At 40.1% G+C, this 10,106-nt stretch overlaps 2 protein-coding genes across 6 annotated transcripts in view; both read right to left on the reverse strand.

Annotated features, from left to right (window-relative positions):
* STOX2 (storkhead box 2) overlaps positions 1 to 10,106 on the reverse strand; it is a 133,368-nt gene that overhangs the window by 117,670 nt on the left and 5,592 nt on the right. The gene's annotated exons all lie outside the window — the stretch shown is intronic.
* The window catches only part of TRAPPC11 (trafficking protein particle complex subunit 11), a 67,293-nt gene that overhangs the window by 18,332 nt on the left and 38,855 nt on the right, over positions 1 to 10,106 (reverse strand). The gene's annotated exons all lie outside the window — the stretch shown is intronic.

The raw sequence follows: 10,106 nt of genomic DNA on the forward strand, positions 1-10,106 counted from the left end.
ACATATTGGAAGAAGCAATAGACATCTCCAAGCCATCTTCTACTGTTCCAATGCCTGGATTTGACAATATCACCCAAGAATATTGCAGACACCATTATGTGCATTTTACAGTCATCTATTCATAGGTAGCTTACTGTATTTGCAAGTATTTATAGCAAAGCAAGAAGAAAGGAATGCACAAGCAGCCACCGATGTTTCCCTTTTATTGTTGTGTTTTGCGGGAGATGGAGAGAAAGTGAAACCAACACAAGTGACACCCAAAGAGCTACAAAAGTCCTGTTAGTTGTTAGGGCCACAAATGATACCAATATGCTAATAATAATAATAATAATAATAATAATAATAATAATAATACAAAGAGTAAGGATTTATAAGTGCCTTCAAAAGAATGCTAAGTGTTGTAACTAATACACAGTTATAATGGAACGAAGGAACAATGCTACAAGTATAGAATTAGTTAGAATTAGAGAACAGTGACAAAGTGCAAGCAAGTGATGTAGTTCAAGATTAGGGACACAATCCACAACTGAGCTATGCAGCAGGGGGTGGGGTTTGCATTGACAACCTCTACACTGCTCAGCTCTCACCAACTCCTGGCATATGAGGGCTGAGATACCTGAAATTTGGGCAACCCAGGTGGTTGTCTAGTTTGCCTGGAGGGCCCCTAGTGTTATCTCTAATTAGGGCAGAGTTATTAGACATACTTACCAAAAGCAAACAGATAACATACCTTTTATTCAGCATACTTCTCAAGAAGCTGTCTACTACTATATTAGTGGATATAAAAAAAAAGAATGCAGAAAGCAGAGACTGAAGGATGCTCATATTCTAGAGGAGGCAAGCGCTGTCTAACATGTCCTCAGTCTACAGTTATGTGTCAATGAGAAGATGAGTTGTTACAAGAAATCACAGGCTTTTAAAAGCAAAAAAACCAAACAGAATTAACTGAAAGGTTAATTACAGAAGAAAGGTAAAACCCTGTAATTAAGCTCATAGAAAAAAACGTTTAAGATGAAGTAGGAAGTAAGGTTTTCCCCCCAAGGCTTTTGCCAACACATGTCTTACACCATTAGCTAGAATTTGACAAAAGGCAAAACAAGCTTAATAGCAACCAAAATGGCCATTCATCCTAAAAGGGCAGAATTAAAAGTAATGCATCATTTGCTATAATTATTTCAAGATAAACATCTCCAGAAAATAACAAAGATGCACAGTGATGGGTTATGCTCACTGGGACATACCTTGCTGCTTTAAACGACTGAACCATTGGCCATTCAAGACCAGCACTGTATTGGAGATACATAACCAACACATGTGTTCTAACCAGGATCTACAGTCCCTCCTCCACCACAGGTGGTGAAAGAACAGCACCATAAATGCAGAGAAAACATGGGTGGCCAACCTGCAGCACAAATATAGCATGGATCATGGAGGTTTGAGACATACTTTCATAGAAGCACATGGACCCATAGGCCTGGATGACAGCAATGACTATGGCATAGGGGCTCTTTCCTGCCTCCTCCCGAACAATGTGCTTTTGCCTGCTCTCGAATGCAGCAGATTAGTGGCAAAGGTAAAGGTAAAGGTAAAGGGACCCCTGACCATTAGGTCCAGTCATGACCAACTTTGGGGTTGTGTTATGTACTGAGTTGAATAGGATCCAAACTGCAGCAGTCTGATTGGTCCTAGAACAATAGGATTCAGAATGCAGCAGTCTGATTGGTCCTAGAACAATGCAGCAGTATGATTAGTCGGCAGGAGCCACCCAATCCAGCTCCAGATAGAAGTGAATCCACAACCTGATTGGCCTACAGGAGAATTCCAGAATTAGCCAATCACATGCAGCCCATTGTGTAAATAGTGTATATAAAGCAGATACTTTGAGGGGACTTCCATCCTCCTCACCACTATGAGCTGAATAAAGAGCATGAAATCACTTTGCGACTCTGAGTATATTTCAGGTTGCGGCACTCATCTCGCTTTATTGGCTGAGGGAGCCGGCGTACAGTTTCCGGGTCATGTGGCCAGCATGACTAAGCCACTTCTGGTGAACCAGAGCAGCACACGGAAAAGCCGTTTACCTTTCCACCGGAGCAGTACCTATTTATCTACTTGCACTTTGACGTGCTTTCGAACTGCTAGGTGGGCAGGAGCAGGGACCGAGCAGCGGGAGCTCACCCCATTGCAGGGATTCGAACCGCCGACCTTCTGATCGGCAAGTCCTAGGCTCTGTGGTTTAACCCACAGCGCCACCCACGTCCCTACTCCCAGGTACTAGTAGTTTATTGTGGCACTACCATATATTCTGGACTTGACTTGTGGCACACTTCACCCAAAAAACTAACCATCACTGAAATGAGCAAGTTTAACATGTGCATTTATCTGTGCAGTTGTTGGGGGTAAGCTGTAGACAGTTGCCGGAAAAGAGAGCTCAGACCAGGAGTTAGGGCAGGGGGTTAGAGCTGAGAGCAGGCTTCCTTCCGACTTGTCATTCACCATGGTAAGCAAGTTTCTGCAGCACAATGAACAGTCCTCCTTCCAAGCTTTAAAGCAGGCATCCCCAAACTTGGCCCTCCAGATGTTTTGGGACGACGACTCCCGTCATCCCTAGCTAACAGGACCAGTGGTCAGGGATGATGGGAAATTTAATGTCCCAAAACATCTGGAGGGCCAAGTTTGGGGATGCCTGCTTTAAAGCCTGCATCCCCAAACTTGGGTGGGTGGGAAGCGTCCTGGAGGTTTTGTGGTGATCCTCACCCCAACCCAACTCCCAAGACTGAGAAGACAAATACAAGCGCTATGGCTGCTGGGTTTCTGGAGGTTGACTGAAATGCCTCAGCTGCCCAGAACTAAACAAGCTCTGGAACAGGAAATACTACAAAGAGCAACGCTCCCCTCCCCCCCCAAAAAAAACCACAATGAAAAATGAGTTAGCAGCAGCCATTTTTGAGAAGTAACACAGAGTCACCATTTTTCCTTGAAGTTAAGTAAATGGATAAAAAGCACATTTTTTAGAATGTCTGCTAGCTAACTTCACAAAGATCTGCCTTACCACAGAAAATAGTACATAGTACTTTGTAGGTGCTGTAAATTCACACATCAAGCACAGCAAGTGTGGGGCTATATACAGGAAGAGAGTAAACTTTTCATAACAAATTTTCTTTCTTGTTAATCATTTGCCAAGAACAAGGTTACACACAATGCAAGATTTGTGCATTTAATATTTGTTTTGTGAGAAGGAGCAAATGAATTGGTTTGCTGATTAACTGTGCTATGCAATTTTTTAAAAGTTACTGAATGAGAAAATTTGGTTTTATTATGCTGGGTTGACTGCTGCTCTTATGGCTGTTTTATGGTTGTGGAGCCCTACTGCTATTTTCAATGGGGAGTTTTACTATAGTTTGTTTGTTTATTTATGTGGCTAATATATTTTGTATTTTTATTTGCTGGAAGCTACCTTGGGAATGCTTGGTCCTAAGAAAATACCTCAAATAAATAAAACATGTCAAATACCCATATCTCCTTGTTTACCTATTTATTGAAGTATACAGTACTTATTGCTTAAAGGCCTGATGATGATAAGCCTGGTTCCAATCCACACAATAAACTAATATTTAATGCTTTGAGATAAAAGTTCATGCAGGTTACCCTAACCACAGCAGAACATCAATACCTTTTTCATGTTTGTTTATTTTAAAATGTAGAGACTTTCTTTATTTCCCCCAAAGCATCCAGGATTCAATATGTTAACTTAAAGTTATGAAACACACTAATTCAAAGAACAGAACAGTGGCAAACACCAAGTTCTGCAGAAATGACAAAATTGTGTAACAACAAGCAGATACAGTGGTACCTCGGGTTAAGTACTTAATTCGTTCCGGAGGTCCGTTCTTAACCTGAAACTGTTCTTAACCTGAAGCACCACTTTAGCTAATGGGGCCTCCTGCTGCTGGCTGCTGCACTGCCAGAGCATGATTTCTGTTCTCATCCTGAAGCAAAGTTCCTAACCTGAAGCACTATTTCTGGGTTAGCGAAGTCTGTAACCTGAAGCATATGTAACATGAAGCGTATGTAACCTGAAGTACCACTGTACAACAGTGGTGCATATTCGGTTCTCAAATATACTTCTCTTTTCTTCTCCTCACTTAAAGTTATTTCAGTGGAGACATTGAAACCAAGGTTTTGGGAAACATAAGCAATGTTCAGTAACAACAAGACCTAAGGCTGTCCAAATTGCTTTATTCAGTGTTCAAGATAAATTTACTGTAAGCAGCTACTGCATTGCTTTAGAGATCTCATCATCTGATACTGATACTTCTGGCTGGTTAGTATGACATTAAAGATGAGTCACCTAATATGAACTCTTTGTAAAAAGAGGCACCAATTAAACGGTGTGGTTGTTTTTCTGCTGAAAAGGGGTAAATTGCATCCAAAAACTTGTGATGCATAAAATATCCACTCCAAACTACATAGTTACTACACAGTTATTATCTGTGTTACCCAATAGCAGGATAATACATGCAACCCTATAAGACAAAGAAACAGTTTCGTTTCTTTTGGTAGCCTAATGATACTCTTGAAAAGCAATTAAAATAAGCTTTAATGTAGGAAACTGATGTGTGACTGAAGATATTCACAATAAAACTTTGGGGGCCCTCCAGAGGTCCCTTTTATTTTGCATTCATGATTGTTTGTGTTCACAGTGGTGTCAGGGCAGTTATACACAATCCCATTTTTAATACTGTTTGTGCCTGCTAACGTTTTGGGGCAGACAGCTTATTTTTACACTTCCTCAAATAATAGCACAAACAGGCAAATATGGACATCACAAGTTTTTTCCTGCCCAGCCCTTGACTGTCCCAATTTAACTCGGGAGTTGGGGAGAAGAGAGCTATAGTTAGTATCTCACTAAAAAGACATAAAACTTTCTTGCAATTGGGCAGATGCCCTTGGGTGCTTCATTCCAGCCACACCAGAGTCATTATAAAAACACTTTTTTCTTTATAAACCATTATTAAGGTGCAACCCTATGCATGCTTAACTGGGAATGTCTAACTAAATGGGACTTACCTCTGAGTAAATATTTCTGGGATTAGGCTGCATGTCATCAGGCCTGGAGCCTGGCTTTGTGGCAGAATGCACCAGCTGTCTGGTCCTGGAAGGTAGATGATGAGTGCTATGTGCCAGGTGAACTTATGTCTGTGACAACATTGTGGGGGATAGAAGAACGTGCAGTTTTTCTTTTTCTTGGGACTATTGTTTTGTTTTGCCCTGCCCACTTTGTCCCCTGCCCAGCACTGGAATCCAGCCTCCAGAAAATTGGGCTGAAACACATTCTAAAGTATTTTTTTTTGAATGGTGTAAACCACACACAATATTTTTAAAGCACTCACCAAATTGGTATAGACACAGGAGGAAACAGTGTTGCTTGCCACCGGTATCTTGACAAAACGATCTAGCCAGTGTCTATGATGAGACATGCACACTTCACACTGTACTTATTATCTCAATGATAAGCTGGGGAGAAAATCACCACTTCCCCTGCAGCCAAATATTTCTATGCTAATGCTGGGAAGCACCACATCTCAATAGAAGCTATACCTCAATAAATTACGTCTGAAAACACTTTAACAAATGAGCATCAACTCTGCTGTAGATATGGACGATATGAAGGTAACTTCCAGAACTGTTCTAAAAGACACAGAATTGTTACATATAAATAAACCTTACTCCTCTAGGGGAGGTATTACTACAGATGAGTAACTATTACTGTGAAACCAAAACAACTTTTCAGTGAAAGGAAGTTTTCATGGTAAAAAAGGGATATTTTGAACATGACAATACCTACTTTGTTGCCCATCAACAAATTAACAACATTTCATGTGCTATATCTGCTGTACGTTTCTACAGTTATCTACTAATGACCAGAAAATTACAACAAAGCACCACTCCTGGGAGCAAAAATTAGCAGGGACTTAATTTCATTTCAAGAAAAAGAAAAAGAGAGAGGGAGGTGCGGGGGAAAAGAAGAATGTGCACACTCAGCTTCAACTCAAGAGAACAGCATATAGCCCCTCTACTGTTATGCATGGCAGCGTCTAAACAAAGGAACAATATTCCTGTTGAATTCCCCTTGCTAGACTGTTGCTGGTATATTTTGTTTAATTATTGTACATACTGGTGAAGTCACCTTCCAATTAAGGAAGCTGGCTTCTGAACTATACCAATCACTTATAAAATCTGTGGACCTGTTCCAGCCAAATGTCAAGCCCTTCCTGGCTGTATAATGCTGACATTTTTCAAACAAATCTCTTTGCTTAGCATTAATTCAGCAAGTGAAGATTGTAACAAGAGCTGCAACTGTTGGATAGGGCAAATTTGAAGCCCACCTACTAAAGCAGTATTAGCATCGTACAATAAAGCAAACAGCAACAACTGGCTGCAGACGGACACAGAGAAAATCCATAGCTGACAAAGTTTGTGAGTAAAGAAGAATAAAAGTTGGGGAAAGAAGTGCCTTCTTGTTGCTTGCTGTAGAATTAACTTGAAATTCTCCTGCCTAAGAGCTCCAGATAAGTATATCACACGTGATGGTTGAGAGGCGAAGTATCAACCACAGATTAGAGTAGTGATCATCTATAACTCTTTACTAGTTTCCTCTGATGGAGAACATTTTTAAAAATGCCATTCTCGTCCTTTGAATGCTGACTTCTGTGCAAAATTCCATGCAAAGCTTTATCTCCAGCCAGCATTGAAGTATAGACACACCCTCCAATTTTCTAACACTTGAGCAACTTTGGTACTAAATAAACTCTTAACAGACTATTTTGAGCATAGCATAAGAAGCAACTAGAAAAAGTACATCACAGAATCCCATTACCACTCATATTAAGAGGGGTTACACAGGGCTGAGAAGAGCAATAATGTCACATTCCGTGAGTTTCAAAAGCCCTGTCAGCCTTATTTGCCCTGCACTAAACTTTCGGTCACTGATGGGCTGTCAACAGCAACTAATTGACCAGGTTCATATCATGGACACCTTAATGTTCTCCAACTAGATTTACAATAAGAGCCCCAGTGTAGTAGGTCACAATGAAACAAATATACTATGTTTCTGCTATATATCCAAGTTAGCAAAGCTCTCTCTTTTACACATGGTTTACAAATATTAAAAGATACACTAATTCTAAGATTAAAAGGAAAGATAGTTCACAGCTGCAGAAAGATTTCGCCTTCGGGCACTGCACAATTACTCATATCTTTCACTCACAGAAACATGATTGACTCAACAATTACTGTGTAAACCATTCCTTACAGTGTTTAGAGTTCCAACACTTTAGCCTTCATATCCTTATTTGCAGTACATACAAATTCAAGGTATCAGGTACACCCTATTATAAATGTGGCATTTTGCATCTAATAATGGCAATGCCTCAGTGGCAGAGCACGTGATAAATACACAGAAGGTCCCAAGTTCAAACCGTGGCTACTCCAGTTAAAAGGATCACACAGCAGGTGAAGGGAAGAACCGCTCTGAGACCTCCAAGAGCCACTGCCAACAAGAGAAAATTCTGGGCTAGATGACATAGTATAAGGCAGAGGGGTGTGCCATGGTGTAAACAAGTTCCATTTTGTACAAATGCTTGGGAATCCACAGGCACAGATGCCAGGATAGCAGGGGCAACCAGAAAACTGATATTTGTAAAGAGCAGGGAAAGCATATGCAGGTGTAGCAATGTTTGTTCTTTTAAAAAACTGCCAATAGCACAGGGAGGTGGGGCATTTGATATAAATACAACTCTGCATCTAATCTTGAAATGCAGTATCAGTGAAATGGGTTGGAAGCCTACAACCAAGACACACACTTCTCATTGTTCCTCCTCTATAAAGTCCCCAGCTAGGTACACACTTTACTTACTGTGGAGCAGAAAATGAGGAAGGTGAGCTCTGCTTGTTTCTAGTAAGGCAGTAAATGCAAATGTGACAAGCAAATAAATAGCATCCACCATCTCTTTTAAATATCAAGATAGAATCTTGGGGTAAACATTTAAAAGGTGGAACATTTGACATGCATATCACTGTGGAGCTTGCAGAAAAGTAAGTATAAAAACTTTTCAAAAGGAAAGAGTGAAATGCAGGACAATCTGGGTTCACCCCAGTATAGTTTGCTGCCCAAGGCACTAAAACAATATGATGCATTCAAGGTGGTAAAAGAAACCCAAAGACAACAAACTAAAAACTGACAACTGACTGCCCTTTACGGTAACCCTTCCAATAAATCCAGATTAAAATTAGAAGAGCTGGGGGAATATCTAAAATATTACTTGAACTGTTGACCCCCACATCTCAAAAGGAAAGACTGTGACCAGCCCACCACAACAAATTTAACGTAATGCTCTCGGTGATTATGGAAATACAAAATACAACATGCTGTTAACAATACAGGCATAAGGAACTTGGATCAATGTTGTAAGCAGTTAAAAACAGAATCCAGAAAGTTATTCCCATGTCAATTACTGTATAATTTAGTGCCACAAACCAGAATTTTAGCCTTTTGCTCCACTCACAGTTCAATCCTATTCAAGTCTACATTGAAATAAGTCTCAGTGAATTCAATGGGACTCTGCACTTTTAAATCACGTTGATTAGAATCTGCAGCTTATTTCAGTTCACCCACAGAAACAAAAGCAGGAATGTTTATGTGAACAAGACACCACAACACAAATTAAATAGTATTGCTTCTTTCTGCCAGTGCATGATCTATGAAAACAAGATTCACAGAGCTCACACAAATGCACCTGCCATTGTAAACATGAATTACTGCAGGGAGTGACCATTACTGTCCCATAAATAAAATTCCCAAATGTCTAAGATACAGGACACAGACTCTGAGGCAAGTTCACACTAAAACAACAAGTCTTGAGAAACATCCCAGGTACAGGAGACTTTTGGACAGACACTACAAAATCCTGGTGGAAATCCAACAAAAGCAAAAACTTTTCCAGGGTTGGTTGGCCTACTATAAGAAGCCATTACATTTCATCTTCAAGTTCCTAGTATTTCCTCATATACATATCTACCTACATCTGATGTACCAAAGGATAAACAAATACTGTATAAGGCAGTGTAAAAATCAAACCTGGAGACTTCAGTGGATCAGCTACTGAGCCACAGCTGAGTGGTAAAGCATCTGATTTTCATGCACAAGGCCCCAGATTCAGATTCAGACACAAGTTGTTGAGCTTTTTTTAGTTGTTGAACTTTTGGCCAATGAAGTTTTGGAGCTATTTTTAAGGGAATTTGCTTCAAAATAGTTAGTTGGCCACGGTTCCTAAGCTAAGTCACACCACCAATGGGAGAGTTTGCGATTATGTTAGGCATGTGCGCACAGCTTATTTTGAGCACCATATGTGATGGGGAGGTTAAAAAATTCGAGAAAGGAGAGACAGTGACCAGTTGATTTGGGTTAGGAGGGTGGTGGAGACATTTTTCTCACTTTTCCTGCAATGCTCACTAGTTAATCTACATGAACTGCCTATCAAAAAGACAGAAAAAACAAGAGACAGTACTGACAGGTAAAATGCTAAGGAAATGAAACTTTTCTTAGCAGTTTACCTGCCAAACTTGTATTCAATTGCTGACACACCAGAGGGGGTGACAAGGAGGCAATCTTCTTTTTTCTAAAAACAATAGGTCGCTTCTGGATGGGCGCAGTCAAAAGCCTCCCCACTTTTCAGGAATCAAGCACCGCTTTTCTTCTTCAAATCACACAATGGTTGCGTCGTATATTATATTATATTATATTATATTATATTATATTATATTAATTATATTATTATATTATATTATATTATATTATATTATATTATATTATATTATATTATATTATACTATATTATATTATACTTACACACCCCTCCTCTCCTCTATCAGGAGGAAAACGCATTTGACAAGAGTTGAGTTAGGCAGAAATCATTAAGAGGTCGCTGAAGAGGGTAACGGACTGAGTGGGAAGCAAGAAAGTGGCTTTCGCAGGAAGATGCCCAGGTGGCCTTCCTCCCCTTGGGGCAGAGGGAACAAAAAACGCAACCTGGGCTCCCTCAGAG

This window comes from Podarcis filfolensis, assembly GCF_964270895.1.
Source record: "Podarcis filfolensis genome assembly, chromosome: 9".
In the NCBI taxonomy this organism is placed as follows: Eukaryota; Metazoa; Chordata; class Lepidosauria; order Squamata; family Lacertidae; genus Podarcis; species Podarcis filfolensis.